Source organism: Thamnophis elegans, chromosome Z, assembly GCF_009769535.1.
Source record: "Thamnophis elegans isolate rThaEle1 chromosome Z, rThaEle1.pri, whole genome shotgun sequence".
NCBI classification, from domain to species: domain Eukaryota; kingdom Metazoa; phylum Chordata; class Lepidosauria; order Squamata; family Colubridae; genus Thamnophis; species Thamnophis elegans.
This window is the reverse complement of record NC_045558.1, coordinates 70,179,260-70,197,117: the sequence shown is the minus strand read 5'-3', so window position 1 is coordinate 70,197,117 and position 17,858 is coordinate 70,179,260. Positions and strand designations below refer to the sequence as shown.

Here is a 17,858-nt window from a genome sequence, read left to right as displayed (position 1 = left end):
CTTGGTTTTTTTTTCTTAAAAAAATAGGCTCCTAAAATGGCAATTGTGCATTCTCCGTAACAATGCCACATTCCTAATTCTTCTGCAAAGAAGAATCCAAAAGTTCAAAGGGAGGAACAGTCGGCCAGCAGTTTCTTATTAATTAGTTTCACTTCTCTGAAAAGTTTACAAGACTTTCTTCTTATCAACTTTGTTAATATATATTTCTGATATAGAGAAGTCAAAAATGGCACTGAATATGCCGAGCTGCTTCGTTACAATGCTTTTTTCTCTTCTTTTTTTTTGAAATCCTTTGAAAACTCCTAAAGAGCTAACAAAGGGGTGATTTAATACCCTTTTTTTTTCCTTGTAAGCTGCACAGCGAGCCAGTAGAGTTTGATTAATTGCTTGAAGATAAGACTTATAATGGCATCAAAATTAAATCCTGGGGGGAAACCTCCTCCTAGAGGCACATCCCCGATACCTGGCACAAAGTTGCCCCCTACTGGAGATGTGCTAATGAAAGAACTTTTTTTGGAAACCTTCAGACAATTCAGAGAGGAGATAAAGGACGAATTAAAAGAGTTTAAGGTGGATTTATATGATAAATTTGATACTAGGATTGCCAAAATAAATAATGATATGCTGGGACTTGTAACTGTATTGACAGAACATGTTTCTGGAATTGAAGATAACCTAGAGGTTCTTAACGAAGGTAATACCAATTTGACATCCAAAACTGAAGTAGTGCAACAAAAAGTTGAAAACGCTGGAAAAAAAATTATTATGATACAGTACAGGCAGATTAAGAGCCAGGGGGTTGCGTGAGGATAAACAGGAGAACTTGAAACAGATTTTTTCAGAGGCTTTTGACTGTCTGGTGGGAAGACCGGGGTCCAACTTTGACTGGCAGATCAATAAAATTTATCGCGTTAATTCTTGGGCGGCAAAACAAAAGCAACTCCCCCGAGAAGTAGTTATATACTTCGCCACAAGAGAGCTCAGAAACATGATACTTCAAGAGTCCTATAACACCAGGCTTCAAATTGGCGGGATTTGATTGTCTTGAAAGAAATACCACCTCAAATGCTAAGAGCCAGGAGAGATTATGCTTTTCTAGTGGAAGAACTCAGAAACCATCAGATACAGTATAGATGGGATGTGCCATTTGGTATTATAATTACATTTGACAAGCAAAGATATCGTCTCAACTCTGTATGGAAAGCTCGAGATTGCTATCATAATATTCTGAAGGTGGGACACCCTGCACCATCTGGATCTGGAGAAAGACCACAAGAAGGACGAGATAGACAGCAAACTACACAACTACCAGACAAGACACACCATCTTCCCTTCCCGGAAGGGCAAGGTGTCATGGAACAAAGCCCTAGCCGTATGACTACCAGACGAATGGAAAAACAAGCTACAATGCAACAACCTCAACAATCACCGGCCATTGATCAAGGAGTCACAGCAACAAGCTCAGAAGCCATGGGAGGAGCTAGGCCAAAGGTTAAACAGGCCATGCAGGAGGCTCTAAAAAAGCTTCAGGCAACCAAAGATGACAACTAAGATTTTGACATGGAATGTCAATGGACTGAACTCTCCACAGAAGAGAAAGAAAATATTTCACTATCTTAAACAGTTCAAGAATGATATAATTTGTCTGCAAGAGACTCATATCAAATCAACTGATCAAAAACATTTGTTTAACCCCAAACTTGGTCAACATTTTGTGACCTCTGCTACGGAAAAGAAAAATGGTATAGTTGTATACTTAAGAAAAGACATTAAGGCTGAACTAATTGAAGCAGATCCCTTTGGAAGATATATCGCGCTAGACCTAATCTTAGAAGGGAAAAAGACATTACTTTTGAGAACTTATGCTCCTAATCAACAGCAAGACGGATTCTATAGAAATCTTCATGCTAAATTAGTACAGTGGGACTATAAGTCTTGTATACTATTGGGTGACTGGAACGGCGTGATTGACACTAAAAGAGATAAGAAGACCTCTCGCCCAAATACTAAAATGCAAGCTAAACTACCCAAACCTTTTTTTGACATGATGGATGACTTTGAATTGAGAGATATTTGGCGAGAAAGAAACACAGAGGAATATGATTTCACCTTCTTTTCTGATAGACATCAATCCTTTTCAAGGATTGATTTTATACTAATCACTAATTATTTACTTTCTAGGGTGAAGAAGACAAAGATTGCGGCGAGGGTCCTTTCGGATCATAACCCAGTTTGGATGGAATTGGGAAGGGTAGTGCAGGCAAGAAGGTCTTGGAGGCTGAATGAAAACTTATTCAGATATGAAAAGTACATTAATGATTGTAAAAAATTGTTATCTGAATATTTTGTTCTGAATATGAATAAGGGTACACCTATGGAATTTGTATGGGATGCAAGCAAAGCATATATGAGAGGAGTTCTGATGAATATAAACAAAATACATAGACATAAACAAGGGCTAAAATGAAAAGAATTGGAAGAGGAAATTAAAGGGAAAGAGTTGGAATTAACATTGAATCCAGGCGATACAAAGGTTAAGGAAGCAATTACCATATTAAAATCCCAATTTGATATGTTGATCTCTGACCAGGTAGCTACTAGTTTATTATATGCAAAACACAACACTTTTTGTAACGCAAATAAACCGGGCAGATGGTTAGCTTATCAGATTAGGAAAGAAAGGTAAATTCGAAATGTAACTAAATTGATTTATAGAGGGAAGGAGGTGTTTCAACAGGAGGAGATTCAAAAGGCATTTCGGGAATTTTTGACAGAATTGTATAAAGGGGACAAAATTAAGGGTTTAGATATAGACAAATACTTAGATAAAGAGAAAATACCCCTAGTTAGAGAAGAGTACAGGCAAAAGTTGAACCAACCAATAACCTCAGGGGAAATCTTGCAGGTAATTAAGCAACTGAAGTTAGGGAAAGCGCCAGGCACAGATGGCTTGACAACGGTTTATTATAAAAATTTACAGTTAGAAATGGTAGAACCTCTTAGAGAACTATTTAATAAAATTCAAACGGAAGGTAAAGTGCCCCCATCTTGGAAGACAGCGTTTATATCTTTGATACCCAAAGAAGATCAAAATACTACCCAACCAAAAAATTATAGACCTATCTCATTACTTAATGTAGATTATAAAATTTTTACTAAAATACTAGCAAATAGGTTAATGGTGGTTATTCAACAATTGATACATACCGACCAAACAGGTTTTATACAGGGGAGACACATAAAGAGTAATGTTAGACTAATTATTAATGCATTAGAATATTTGGGAAAGAACAACCAAATCCATGCTGCGTTCATATTTCTGGATGCTGAGAAGGCCTTTGATCGAGTTAACTGGCAATTTCTGTTGAAGATATTGCAAAAAATGCAGATAGGAGATAGCTTTTTACAGTCAATTAAAGCAATATACCAACAGCAAACAGCTCAAATCATAGTCAACGGAAGTTTAACAGACACTTTTCAAATCGGAAAAGGTACAAGACAGGGCTGTCCTTTGTCCCCACTATTGTTCATTATAACTTTGGAAGTATTGTTGAATAAAATACAGGGCTTGGATGGTCTAAAAGGGATCAAGATTAGGCAGCAAGAATACAGAGTCCGCGCTTTTGCGGATGATTTGGTCATAATATTGGAACAACCGCAGGAATCCAGTATGGTTTTAATGAATACGATTAATCAATATGGTCAAGTGTCTGGTTTTAAAATAAATTTAGGAAAAACAAAAATACTAGCTATAAATATGAATACTAAACAAAAGGAAGAACTAGGAGGGATGTTAGGATGTGAGGTAGTCAAAAAAGTCAAATATCTTGGGGTTAATATTTTAGCCTCAAACGGGAAATTATATAAGCACAATTATGAACCACTTTGGCGGAGTATACAGATAGAGATGAAAAAATGGGAGAAATTGCACTTATCTTTGTTGGGTAAGATAGCGGCAGTGAAAATGAACATCTTACCAAAATTTTTATTTGTTTTTCAAATGTTACCTATACTTAAAAAATATCCGAATCTTTTAGAATGGCAGAAGGGTATCAACAAATTTGTATGGGCCGGAAAGAAACCGAGGGTAAAGATGAAAATAATGCAAGATGTACGCGAGAGAGGAGGCTTGAAATTACCTAACCTAAAACTATATTATGATGCAGTGATTGGACCCATTTAACCAATGATAGAATACTGAATATCAAGGGACATGATCTGGTATATGGTTGGCATGCTTACTTGTTATTCAACAAAAAACTGGATAAGAATTTTAAAAGTCATATCTTAAGAAATGCTTTACTGCGGGTCTGGAAAAAATATCAATATAAACTAAATGACAAGTTACCCATGTGGGCAATTCCTAGACACGCAATTGAAAATATGAATATAGCACAAAAACAGGATAGAACCACCTACAGACAACTTCTCACTTTGGAAAGGGGGGGTTCTACAACTAAAATCTTTAGAGGTATTGAAAGAGAAGAAGGTAGTTCAAACATGGTTCCAGTATGGCCAATTACAGGCCAGGTGGAAAATAGACCAAAAAACTGGTTTTATCCAAGTTGAGGATAATTTGTTTAAACAAATAAGAGATCAAAGTTTAATGCATATAAGGAGGATATATAATGTACTAATACAGATGGATTCGGAAACAGAATTTGTTAAAGATTGTATGATAAAGTGGGCTCAAAATATTGAAGAACCAATAATGTTGGACACATGGGAAAGAATATGGGTAAGAAATGTGAAATTCACACAAGCACAAAACCTGAGAGAACATTTTTATAAGATGTTTTATAGATGGCATTTAGATCCTAAAAAGCTGGCTTCTATGTATCCGAATGTACAGCCTAAATGTTGGAGATGTGGTTCTCTCGATGCTATATATTTTCATATATGGTGGACTTGTCAAAAGGTTAAAGCATTTTGGATAAAAATGTGGTGGATTATGCAAAATATCTTTAAAAGAAGGATAAAGTTTGCTCCTCAGTTATTTTTACTAGGTATATGTACTGACTTTACAGCGGTAGAGACTAATTTGGTTCTGCACCTAATAACGGCAGCAAGACTGTTGGTGGCGCAATACTGGAAGAAGGAAGACTTGCCTACAACTCAAGAATGGACTTTGAAAGTTACAAACCTAGCCGAGATGGCTAAAATATCGGCATATCTTAAAGACCATTCAAATGAGAGATATAAACGAGACTGGAAAAAATGGATTGACTATATACAAAACAAATACGGGACTAAGAAATTCCAGATAGCCTATGCTTAAGATTAGGAATAATCTAAACTGCTCAAAGTTAGTGCAACAGGAAGAAGCTGAGTTCAATGCAGAGATGTTATTAACTTCTTTTTTTATTTCCTTTGTCTTAATATATTTTAGACTGTGTTTGTTAAAAATCTATACCGTGTACGGGCTCTGGGAAGTCGGGGGGGGGGAAGGGAGGTGGGGTGTTAGGGGGGAGGGGGGAGGGGGGATATATAATATGTGTTAGAATTCAAAGTAACGCTACTGCACTTGTATACTGTTGCTCTTTATTTTCACTGTAAAAATAGGACAAGCTGAATATATTAATAGATAGTAGAAATACACCGAAGGGAGGAGTAGAGGGATAGAAGAAAGAGGGGTAGAGAGGGTGGGAGAGAGGATTGGAGGGAGGGTGAGAAGGAAGGGAAGGAGTGTACCGTGAGATAGGAGTGATAGAGGGGGAGGGGAAGTAAAAGAAAAAGAAAATGACAACACAATGTGAAACATGGCTTTTTCCATCTCTCCTCTCTGGATATACCGTGTTTCCTCACAAATAAGACAGGGTCTTATTTTCTTTTGACCCCCAAAATAAGCGCTTGGCCTTATTTTTGGGGAGGTCTTATTATATTCGAGGTGCAGAAGGCAGTGAGCGTGGTCACCACATGGCTGCTCTCCATGTTGCAATATTTTCAGGGAGGGGTTATTTCAGCCCGATTGGGCTTATTATCCTGGGAGGTCTTATTTTCAGGGAAACAGGATACCATATCCATATCCATTGTTCATTCCTACCAAATTTTCTCTGCAGAAGTATTCTTATTTATTACAAGTTCCAGTCACCTCCAAAATTTCAAGATTGTATCTAAATTATTATTTGGAAATACAAACTTCCACTTATCAGAATTCCAGCTTGATCATAAAAAAATGAACCATCAAGAGAATCGATATAAAATGGCATTCAAGCAAATAAGTCTTAAAGCTGTAGCCAGGGACATCCAGGAAAAAAATAATAATAAAGGCTACCACTACTTAAAAAAAAAAAGCAAAATAAGATGTGATAAAATCCAGAATGGAGAGTTGGCAGAACAAAGCACTGAATGGCCAATTTCTGGAAAAAATAAAAGATAAAGTGGACAGTGAAAAAACTTGGTGATGGTTAACAACAGGTACATTAAAGAAAGAAACAGAGTCACTAATCTTGTCTGCGCAAGAACAAGCTATCCGCACAAATGCCCGTTAAGGCCAAAATCGAAAAATCCTCTGATGATGCCAAATGCAGACTTTGCAAAGAAGCTGATGAAACTGTTGATCACATACTCAGCTGTTGTAAAAAAATCACGCAGACTGATTATAAATTGCGGCACAATTCAGTAGCACAAATGATCCATTCGAATTTGTGCAAAAATTATAATATTAAAACAGCAACAAACTGGTGGGAACATCAGCCTGAAAAAGTCACCGAAAATCAGATGGTCAAGATCTTGTGGGATTTTCGCATACAAATGGACAAAATACTGGCGCATAATACACCAGACATCACACTGGTTGAGAAAAATAAGGTCACAATCACAGACATCGCAATACCAGGTGATAGCAGGGTCGCTGAGAAGGAACATGAAAAAATCACAAAATACCAGGACTTAAAAATCGAAATTCAACGACTATGGCACAAACCAGCAGTGGTAATTCCAGTGGTAATCGGCACACTGGGTGCTATTCCAAAAGCACTGGAATTACATTTAAAACAGTTAAAAATTGACAAAATCACCATCAGTCAAATGCAAAAAGCCACACTGCTTGGATCTGCATGCATATTACAAAAATACGTTATGACGTCCTAGGCCCCTGGGTGAGGCCCGACTAGTAACCAATGCCAAATCCGGCGAAACAACTGGCCGCTGTGATACAATTGTATAATAATAATAATAACGAATGTGTCAGATCCCTATCGTGACACTGCCATTTCTGTGAGGAGGGGGTCTGGATCCCTTTATTCGCTTATTGCCCTCTTCCTGTTTTGTGCATATCCTGTAATCCCTTACTTTATAACCCTAGGTCTGACATCCATCTGCCCAATGCTTTACCTTTGGGGGAATGTGTAAGTTGGGAGGGCTATCTGTTTTGCCTAAGTCTTGAAGCCCCCTGAAAGAAGCACCTGGGAACAGTACCTTATCTCCTTCCCAGGACGGCCATTTCTACAACATCTTGGCATCTGTGGATTGGCTCATTTAATATTGGACTAAGGGGAGGCATTTCTAACTTCTTTCTCCTAACGGAATTGCCTAAGGGGCCTTAGGCAATGCTTTGCTTTTGTCTTGCACTCACTTCCTTTCAATAAAAGATTCCTTTTGAAATGCTGCTATCTTAAGAGTTCGTACTTTCTTGAACGGGGAGTAGAGGCAGGATCTTACAGAATGTTAATTTTAAAGAATAAGTGAATTAATGTTAAAGAGAATGTTATTTTTTATTCGTAGTTCATGTTACTTGATATATTTATATTTTAGTTTTCTTCTAAGGACATTACTCCCTGATTCTGGAGTAAGAAGAACTGGCTAGCCCGTCAGGTCTGGGGCTAAGTCTATTTTCGCCCCTCCCGAATGTTGAGTGAATGTTGAGTTTTATTGTTTAATTTATTTTTTGTTCACATTTCTTTTTGCACTGTCCTACACTCCTTTTCCTTTGTGATTGTAAGCCGCCCTGAGTCCCCTCAGGGAAAAGGGCGGCCTATAAATGTTCAATAAAATAAAAAAAAAATCAAAAAATTCTAGTTTAATATTTTAACTTTTTTTTAACATGCTGGCTCTCACATCTACTAAAATATATATAACTGACTATTAAGGAACAAATAGGTTGAATACATAGAACTGTATATATATAAATAAACTGATATTTTCTAAGAAATGTTTATAATAACAGTACTCTAGTTTAAGATTGTTTAAAATTCTAGATATTTTATGATTACATTCTGACTCTCAATAAAACAATCACCTCTCTCAGACCAAGGAATTAAAGACCAAGGAATCAAATGCATGGTATTTGAAAAAATTAACAAAAAATAAATGTGAGCACAGAAGGAAATGAAGCATATACAGTATAGCAATAACCTCCTCCCTCCAGGAAAATTAAAATTCCTAGCTAATGATGACAATTTATAATTATACTGTAAAGTGGAGTGTATTTGACCAAGCAAACCTTAGAATTAGTACTATATGGATAAAATAGTATCCCAAAGAGTGCCTACACTTCTTCATCAATATAATGAGATAAGATATTAGAAATTAGAATGCTCATGCCATCAATATAGATAAGGATTTAGTAGATACTGGTAAACTATATTAATATGAGAACGGATTGTCTTCCAAATGTTACATTATTTGAAAAGGCTTCATTTTATGTTATTGGACACATTAATGTCATGTAGGAGAGTGACATGCAAAGAAAGTACATAAATATTCTTTGTTCCTGATTGGGGTGTGTAAGTGCCAAGAATACCCTACTGGGCTGCATCGGTCCAAACCATTAGGAACCCATCTTTGCCTGCAGGCACCAACTGTCTCTATCCAAATCACTTTCAATTGACATTATTGCTTTTGGAGATACTGAGTTAGGAAATCTGAAAAGCATCTAGTGAGACTTTCAAACCAAAGAGCCAAAACATCTTTATTCTAGCTATTCTAGCTCTATTCTAGTTCTGGCATTGAAGCCATTTCTCCTACTGAATTATAATGTTTTTAACATTACCCAGCCATGGTTGAAATAATAGAAATATTGTCTCATTATTGTGTTATATTAGAATAATGATTGTTCATGATTCTAGAAGACCCTTTAAGTTTTTAGGAAGGTAGCCTTGGGAAAGCTTGGGAAGATAGCCTTGAGAGAAATTCATTCATAAATTCTTTAACTCCTGGGTTATTTAAAAGGCATGATCTGGTTGAACTTTCACAACTATGATAACATGCAATTTATACAATTAATTTTCAGTAATTACAATGAACAATATTTTCCTCTATATTGAAAGCCTTTTATAGCTTAACAGTAACTGTGCCCTCACCTCCCCATCTTCTAGAGCTTATTACCTCTTTTGATTTGCTTTCATAAAAATTCCTAACTTGCTCATCAGTTAAAATCTTCTTGTCTTCTGCAAGAATGACAGAGCCTGCTTCAATAATCTTCAGTTGTAGAAAATGCAAGTATATTTAAAAGGGGGGAAATGGGTTATTTGTTTCAGTTTTTAAAGTTTTTTCAATTTAACCAATTATTTAGTTTAAGAATATGTTAATATGTTAACTAATATGTAAATAAATGTACATCTTACCAAAAGCTTAAAGGAGTTTCTTTCCATTGCTAGAGTTGGTAATGATTTTATTAGAATGTTTGACAAGGTGCTGCATTCTGAGAACTGACAAAATACATTTCAAAGCCAAAGTCAATAGAGTTCCTCACCTGATCTTGATTGTATCCCTCTGTTTATGTAGCTGCACACTGCTGGCTCATATTTATCTGGTTATCCACTAAGGCTCAAAGATTCCTCTCACAGTTACTGCTATTAAACCTGGTTTCACTCAGTCTATATGTTTACATGGTTTTTCTTGCTTAAGTGTAAGATTTTACTTTTCTCTACATTGAATTTCATTTTGTTAGATAGGGTCCAGTGTTCATCAAGATCCATCTGGATCTTGAACCTATCTTTTAGGGTGTTGGCTATTTCTTCCAGCTTAGTGTCATCTGCAAATTTGGTAAGTTCCCTGTCTATTCCCTCATCTAAATTGCTTATGAAGATATTGAAGAGTACTGGGCCTAAGACAGAACCTTGTGATACCCCAGTTTAATTCCCTCCATGTAGATGTAGAACCATTAAGGACTACTCATTGAGTACGGTTTGTTGGCCAGTTATGATACTATCTGTCCCACTTTTTTCTAGCTTACCAAGAAGAAGATTGTGGTCTACTTTGTTGAGTGCCTTGCTGAAGTCTAAGCATATTATGTCCATAATATTTCACTGGTCTACTAATTTAGTCGCTATGTTGAAGAATTAAATAAGATAGGTTTTGGAAGATCTGTTTTTAACAAACACGTGCTGACTGCTAGTTATTACTTTATTCTAGAGTTTGGCAGATCTGTTTTTTTATTATCTTTTCCAGTATCTTCCCAGGTATTGATGTTAGGCTGATCGGTCTGTAGTTTCCTGGGTGTTTTTTTCTTTTCTTTTTTGAAGATCAGAACCACATCAGCTCTTTTCCAGTCCTCTAATAGTTTTCCGGTGCACCAGGATTTTTGAAAGATGTGGTACAATGATTCTGAGATGACATCTGCCAGCTCCTTTAGAATGAGGATGAGTCAGCAGAAATAGTGCCACTTTAAGAAGCCCAGTTATCGCCGCTTTAAGAAGCTGTCTATATAAAGGAGCCCATTTGAGGGTGTATTTCTCTCTTCTTGTGTATCTCTCTCCTCGTATATCTATTTCTATTGTAGTTCTCCATGTAGAGTTGAAGATTGATTGCTTGCCTAGTATTTGCCTGACACGTGTATGTATGTATATATAGGTCCTGTATATAAACCACTGTTTATATACACAGACAAAACCTCTGTGTACTGTATTTTGCTACTGGGTTGTCTCAAAATAATAGTCACGCTGAGCACACTCTGACAAGCCCATCAGGTCCTGGTGATTTGTATTCTTCAAAATCAGACAGGTGTTCTCTTACTATTTTTGTTTATTTTAACTTTTATTTCAAATCTGTCTTTTACAGTTATGTTTTTGTAGTTTGAGCTATAGTTCCTTTTTGCATGAAGACCAATGCAAAGTATGAGTTAAGCAGCTCTGCTTTCTCTCTGCTGCCTGTTACTTCCTTGCCATCTTCTCTTTAGTGGACTGTTTCCTTGATTTTTTTTTCTTGTTATTTAAATGTTGGAAGACACTTTTTTATTATCTTTGATTTTGTTGCAAGTCTTTATTCATTCTGAGCCTTTGCTTTTCTGACTTTATCTGTGCATGTTCTGGATATCTGATATTTTGCCTTAGTTGTGTATTCCTTTTTGTCTTTCAATTTGTCAGAGAGATCTTTCTGCAGCCATGCTGGTTTCTTCTTGGATTTCTTGTTTTTCTTTCTCAGGGTTATTGTTCTGGACTGGGCTTTTATGATATTTTTCAGAGTTTCCCAAGATTCTTGAGTTATTTTCCCCTTTAGGATTTTCATCCAAGGAATCTTTCCCAAGTTATCTCTGAGTTTATTAAAATCAGCTCTTTTGAAATATAAAACTCTGGTATCATTTTCTGTTGTTTGTGTTTGCATTATGTTGAAATCTCACCCAAGGTTTCCACAGTTCCAAGTCCCTTTATCACTTTTTCTCTGTTTGTAAGAATTAAGTCCAGTACGGCTGTCCTGCTAGTTCCCTCCTCTACCATTTGGACAACAAAGTTGTCAGCTAGGTTGGTTAGGAACCTATTTGATTTCTCACTTGGTGCAGAATTAGTCTTTTAATTGATGTCAGGATAATTGAAGTCCCCCCATTACTATTCTAGTGTGTTTCCTACATATATTTGTTAGTTGGTTAGCAAAAAAGACATCTGTTTTTTCTGCTTGATTGGTGGCCTATAGTATACATCTATGGCAATGTTGTTCTTTTTTTCTTTTATATTGACCCATATGCATTCTAGGAAGTTTTTGTCTTCAGTTTCATGCATTTCTGTACCAATATTATGATCCTTACATACAGTGCAACCCCACCTCCTCTTTTATTTGGTCTGGTTTTTTTGAACAGTTTGTATCCTCTTATCAGTATGTTCCAGTCATGGGTTTCATCCCACCAAGTTTCTGTTATTCCAACTATATCATATCTATTTCATGTATAAATAGTTCAAGTTCACCCTATTTGTTCCTCAGTCTTTGGGCATTTGACACCAACCCTTTAGCCAGTGGTTCACATCTAGAATTATTGGTTCTCTTGCCGGATGTTTTCCTTTTATTGGAAGTATAGTTGAAAAAACTTATTGTACACCTAAGTCCTTGACTTTCTTCATCAGAGTGGATTGGGTTGGAAAGGGGTTTTGTACTAGGTTTTTTTTTCTTCTATGAGTGACATATTTCCATCTGTCTTCTTCTTCCTTTAAGGGGTCAATTCTTTTAGAAGTTGTTTGAGCATTATTATGGTCAATTTGGGCATATTCTTCTTGCAAGGTTTAGGGTTTCTCATTTTGTAGGTTGAATTTCAGAGTGGTTAGCGCTTCCTCTAGACTAGGGGTATCAAACTCAAGGCCTCGGGGCCACCCTAAAAACAGCAAAGGACCGGCCAGTGGTGCCTCTGCCAGTGAAAATTAAGCTTGGGAAACTCATGCACAGCCCTCCCAGGCTCCGTTTCCAACTGTGATAGCCTCATGCCACCCTCTGCCAGTGAAAATGGAGCTGAGGGGGGCTGCATGTGGCCCCCTGAGTTCATTTTCACTGGCAGAAGGCAGTAGGAGGCTGTTGCATCTGAAAATGGAGCTCAGAAGCATGTTTTCACAGGCAGCGCACTTGGGCCACCACAGACACCCCTGACACAAGTGATGTCAAGCTGGCCACGTAGAACCACCCCAGCCCCCAAGGTCAAACACAACCCCGATGTGGCCCTCAATGAAATCGAATTTGACACCCTTGCTCTAGACCCTTTACATTTTCTTCTAGTAGCTTGATTAGTTTGGTACATACAGAATATAGTTTGAGTATTCTATGGGCATAAGTGTATACATGGAATATGTTCTGCAGATCACAATAGCATTAGTTTCTTTTTCCATGAGTGGTTTAAAAAAAGAATTACTTCTTAAGATATAATCTAAGTGCTATTGCTATTTTTGGCAGATCTTCTAGTGCACCATTGTAATTACGTTGTCATGTCATTATTTTTAATTAATCTGCTATTTTCTTGCAGTAGCTAACTAGGTAGTCCATTGCTTCTTCACCTTCTTTGCATTGTTGCTGTCTTTTCAGTTCTGGCTTTGTATGCATTTGTTTTTAAAGCTTGATCTTGTGCATCCAAAAATCTGTCTCTTACTTTCCTGCTCTTAGCCATTGCCATATCTTGTTATTATCTGCTTGGATTGTTATTTTTTTTAATGCTTTGACAATGTAATACTTTGCTTGCCAGGTCTCTTTCGTACTCTTCTTTTGGTCTTTTTTGTAGGCCAGTTTTTCCAGCACTCCAGTTTTGTAGGCTGTTTTTTCCAGCACTCAATAAGACTTTATGGTATACTATGTATGCTAAGTATACTATACTTACCTGGTAAATATTTAATCCATCATACAGTTTTAGCCCTAAAACTTTATTTTACATTAAGTGGTATGTGTGTATTGTTATGCAGACTTTCATGAACACTTCACTAAAAAGATAAAATTTATCTTGATTTACATGTTTTTTAACCACTAAATTGAAGTGATTTATTGTTTTGTTCTTCCAGCTTCAGTTTTTTCTAGTGTGCAGCTCACAATTTCTGGGTAGTCTTTCAGCTAAATATTAATCAGATTATAGTTTTTCAAAGCCAAAAAGTTCAACCACATTCTGTTATCTTTTCTTATATATGACTTATTAATTACCTTATTTAGTCAATAATTTTAGTTCACTCCATAACAAAAATTATCTTAAACAATACTGCACATTTGAGCTGGAAAAACACATCAAGGCTGATATCACCTGAATGTCAGACAAAAGAGCATTCCCAAAAAGCAGCTGTCACATCCAGCAGTATGTCACAATAATGATTTTCCAATGACCTTAGTATTTTACACGTCTGTTAGATTTAACAGGCAACATAATGGTTAGAATTTTGAATCCCATTAGAAGAACCTTTACTTGGTTCAATAGCTAGTAAGTAGCCAATGCAGGAACTTCAACACTAATAGATGCTTATTTGAGCAATCCGGCTGCTGCATCTGTATAATAGCTTCTAAACCATATGCATGGTTTCACTAGAGAAAACATATAAAAACAATCCAGATATTAGGGTATCCAATGTGTCTGAACTAGACTACCCTGTTAAGAAAGGGCATTGCTAATCAAATATCATTTTTACTATAAATGAAGGGATTTGTTGATGTGAGTGGTGGTGGTAGAAAGAGGAGACAATAAATAAAATTAATCGCTATATGATCAAATCCCTGGCCCATTCATAGGTGTCTCATCCATGTCATAGCAGTCATTCAGTGATGCATCTAAGAGCAGCTACCTGTCATGTAAGACAGTTTACTTGGGCTCTTAACAAGCCTTGGCATGGCTCACACTAAACTATCATAACAATGTGTCTTCTGCTCAGCTCAGGCCACTCATGAATTTTAGGGATTCATCTTAGCAAATTCCTTCTATTCTCATTTAAAATTGAAATGGAATTGTGTCCGTGTTTTTATGCTCACCAATTGCTTTATTTCTTCAACTTTTCCTTCTGTAACAGCATCCGGTTTTATAATGACAACCACACACTTTTCCTCCTCTAAAAGAAAGGCAATAATTAACTTAGGAAGCTGTATAACCATTCCAAAAGAATAAATAATATAAGCACTTGATGCTTATTTGCTACTCTAAAAAGAACTGTCATTGAACTATTTGTATTTGACACCAATTTATTTTTCTGCAGTTATTTTCCAAGCTTTCTCAGTTTAGAGGTGTGTTATGGAAATGAAATAATTAAATATTTGGCACTGTAATTGAACCTGGAACTATAATTGTAAGTTGTGGTGGTTGTTAATGAGTTACCACATGACTGCACCTAATTTAATGAACATTTTATGGCAGTCATGAAGCAAATGTTGCTGTTGTGAAGTAAAACCATTGTCATGTGACTGCAGGATTGTGCAAATGGCTGTAAATGCAAAATAGTTGCAAAACATCCCAAATGAGATCACATGTATGCAAGATGTTTGTGGGGGGGGGGGGGACACATCAGAACTGTAAGTAGATCTGAGGAGGTCTTTTGTAAGTTCAAACAGATGCTAAATGACCCGTATTCATTTCTGTTACATGTCATGAAGTGTATATGTACAACTAACGTGCTTACTCTATATGAAAAATGTTCATTTAAAAAAAAAAAGTTGCTTTTTGATCCATATCCTAAAGGTAAAGGTAAAGGAGGCTTCTCTGCCAGCATGCACGCCATCACCCAGGTGAGCTCCACCACGCATACGCATGCACCTCTTACCAGCCAGCTGATTTTCGGGTCTCTGCAATGCATGTTGCTTAATCAAAATGCAGTTAAAACACTACACAAGCCATCAAGAATATAACTATATAAATCTAACAGTAACAGGAAGTGCCTCACAGGAGCAGATAGAGGTAAATCCTAGAGAGGCAGGAAATGCATCACTGAACAATGGAGATGAATGCAAGAGAGGAATAAAGTTGCATACAAATCCGACAACACCTGTAACAGCATGGATGTCCTGTCTTGAATAGATTACCAAATCTGCATTTCTAAAAGTTGGTCCTTAGTTTCTATTTCGGGCAGAGAGCTGAGGCTCTGAGTTTCTGTCTTTAGAAATATGTTTCTCCTTTAGGGAAAATGTAACATTATGCTTTTTTAATATTTCCTAAAACATTTCATTCTTCTAAGAGGGGTGGGTGCTAACTTTCTTTAGTACTGATTGCTCCAGTTACATTTGCAATAAATAACATCACAGAACAAGCATATGAAGGTAGACTGAATGGATGGAGAAGAAGATGATCAAGAAAGTCTTGATTAGGTTTGAAATCACAAGTTTGGTAGTACCTTTTTTGATTACAAAATGTTATTAAAAAGTATTTACTATTAACACATTAATAAATTTTGTTCATCGAAAACATTCTATATGTGAAGAATATAGACATTTAAAATACAAAAAGTAATGTGTAAATGCATGGATATGATATAAGTAAAGAGAGGTTGCAAGGATAGAAAGGTTTGGAGAGCTTTTAGCAATTGCTGTGTAAACTAGTTTTATACAGATTTCCCTTTCTCCTGCCTTTAATTTCTTTTGATTATTACTTTGCAATATTTTCCTGGATTTTGTATATTGTCTACTTTAAAGGTGCAATGATGGGCCTGTATAGATACATGTATGTAAAACAATAAGTACCACATTTTCCCAAATAAATTATCTGCTTCCTAATTCTCTGAAGCATTGGAAATTGACTTCTTTGGGGGAGACAATATTAGGCATTTACTTTATTGGTTAGGCCTTAAGCCATATCAAAGTGCAAAGTTCCAGAAACAAATTATTACTAAAATTTGATAAAAGCAATTTAAAATGAATTGGATAAAATACTGTTGGAATAAATGTCCTTCTGGGTTCAGCTCCAAGTGGGGAAAACGATACTGGAGACATGGAGGCTGCTTGGAAAGATGGTTTAATGGTGGACAGGACCACATGGCTTGAGTTCTGAATAGGAAAGAGGGATCACACGCTTCAATGTTGGGTGAAGTAGAAAAAGAGAACGAGATGCTGGAAGTTCCTGGTTTTATACTCTCTATTCAGCCCCACCTCTCTGTTTCCTGTTCCTGTATAAAAAAATGTATTCTGATTGGTTGTCAGACTCCCATGGGACCATGCAAGGGCAACTCTCTAGGCTGTGTTTTGAATCCCAAATTTGATTGAATTCTCAGATGCCATGTGGTGAGTTGGATAAAGGGCTAATACTATCATGCCTTAATCCCCTCACCCTGGAGCTGAAGGTGTGAACTCTTTATTATGTAAAGGGACTGGTTTGGGCATCTTAATGGCCCATTGACAAAGGGGGATGGGCAGGATGTTCATCATGTTTCTCACTTTTCACATCCAAGGAAATATAATATTCTGCCTTTTCAATATTTCCTAGGATATTTCATTCTTCTCGGAGGGGGATGGGTTTTAACTTCCTACAATACAATTTAAAATGAAATTGGAATAAAATACAGTCTAAAATGAATGGAGTAAAATACAGTCTAAAATAAAATTGGAATAGAATTTAAGATATAGTTAAAATATGATAAAATTATATTTCATTGTCACCCTTGCAATCTATTCCAATCAGTCCCACATATGCAGATCTCATCTGAACCATTTCGCTTAAGTACTGTGCTGTTTTAAATGTTATTTTCAGATTCTGGTCGCACATAAGGTAAGTTGTTTTGATATGGGGATTCCAATGGATCATTCATTATACAAGCAACACAAAAATAAGATGTGAGCCAGGTCTTCTACCTCTGCCGCTCCACAAATGCAGAGGCGTTCATTGTAGGATATAGAATGGAATCTCCCATATCTGACCATTGTGTTGAGCTGTTCAAATTTTGTTATCTCCCTAAGAAATTTTGGCAGTTGTAACTTCAAATAGCTATCTATTTAAAAGTGCATTTTTATTTGCTCAGCCATTTCAAGATCCACCTTACTAAGCATAACTATGTCATTTTTTGATTCTATATCCTTAATTCTTTGGGCAACTCTTTTTTAAAATCATTCTCCTATTGCGCAAGAGGCAGGAAGGCCACAGCTTCTTACAAAATTTGTTAGTTTGGTGATCCAGGAGATTTTTTTATTGTGATTTTATCTGCTCTAGTAGACATAACTTGGGGATCTATCAGTCTCTATTTCATTGCCTTTGTGCGAGTAGTTATATGCTCTAATTT

The 17,858-nt window shown here is 36.4% G+C and overlaps 1 protein-coding gene across 1 annotated transcript in view; it reads right to left on the bottom strand.

Annotated features, from left to right (window-relative positions):
* The window catches only part of NME8 (NME/NM23 family member 8), a 55,793-nt gene extending 41,086 nt beyond the window's left edge, over positions 1-14,707 (bottom strand). Inside the window, exons 1-2 of the mRNA XM_032235873.1 lie at positions 14,635-14,707; positions 9,328-9,420 (exon numbers count right to left, since the gene is read on the bottom strand). The gene's annotated coding sequence lies outside the window, so the exon portion shown is untranslated. The remainder of the gene's footprint in view (positions 1-9,327; positions 9,421-14,634) is intronic.
* Positions 14,708-17,858: the final 3,151 nt, after the last annotated feature.